Raw genomic sequence first — 511 nt, forward strand, 5'->3', positions numbered from 1 at the left:
ACAAATATGTTATTATGACTTTGTGGCAAGGGTGAATAAGTCCAAAGAAGCATCATACTTGATGCTGAGTTGGCTGGCTTGTGAAGGCATCTGTCCTTTCCCATGGCGCCCCCGACTCACCTGTTGGACAGGTAGGGGGAAGGGGAGAGTAATGAGTCTTACCTGCTCAGAGGTAGGGTGGGGCAAGACACACCCCATCTCTCTCATTGGTTCTTTCCTTGGGCTTACTGACAGTTCTTTGTCCAATCAGGAGAAAGTAACCTTATATTTGCCAATAGGTGCAGAGTTGGGATGGAACCTCAAGTGGGAGGTCGTCCCCAGAGCCGACTGGCATTCCGTGGGGCCAATGGGCAGTGGATAAACAGAGGCGGCGGTGGAAGAGGACCGGGGGGCGAGGCCCCGCCCCTCCATAGGACAGCCAGAGGAGGCAGCCAGTGAGCCCGCATTCGCGGGTGGGCGTCTACCTCAGGGGCGGGGCTTCGAGGGGGCGAGAGGCGTGGTTTGGCTGTCA

The sequence above is a fragment of the Saccopteryx leptura genome, chromosome 2, assembly GCF_036850995.1.
Source record: "Saccopteryx leptura isolate mSacLep1 chromosome 2, mSacLep1_pri_phased_curated, whole genome shotgun sequence".
NCBI classification, from domain to species: Eukaryota; Metazoa; Chordata; class Mammalia; order Chiroptera; family Emballonuridae; genus Saccopteryx; species Saccopteryx leptura.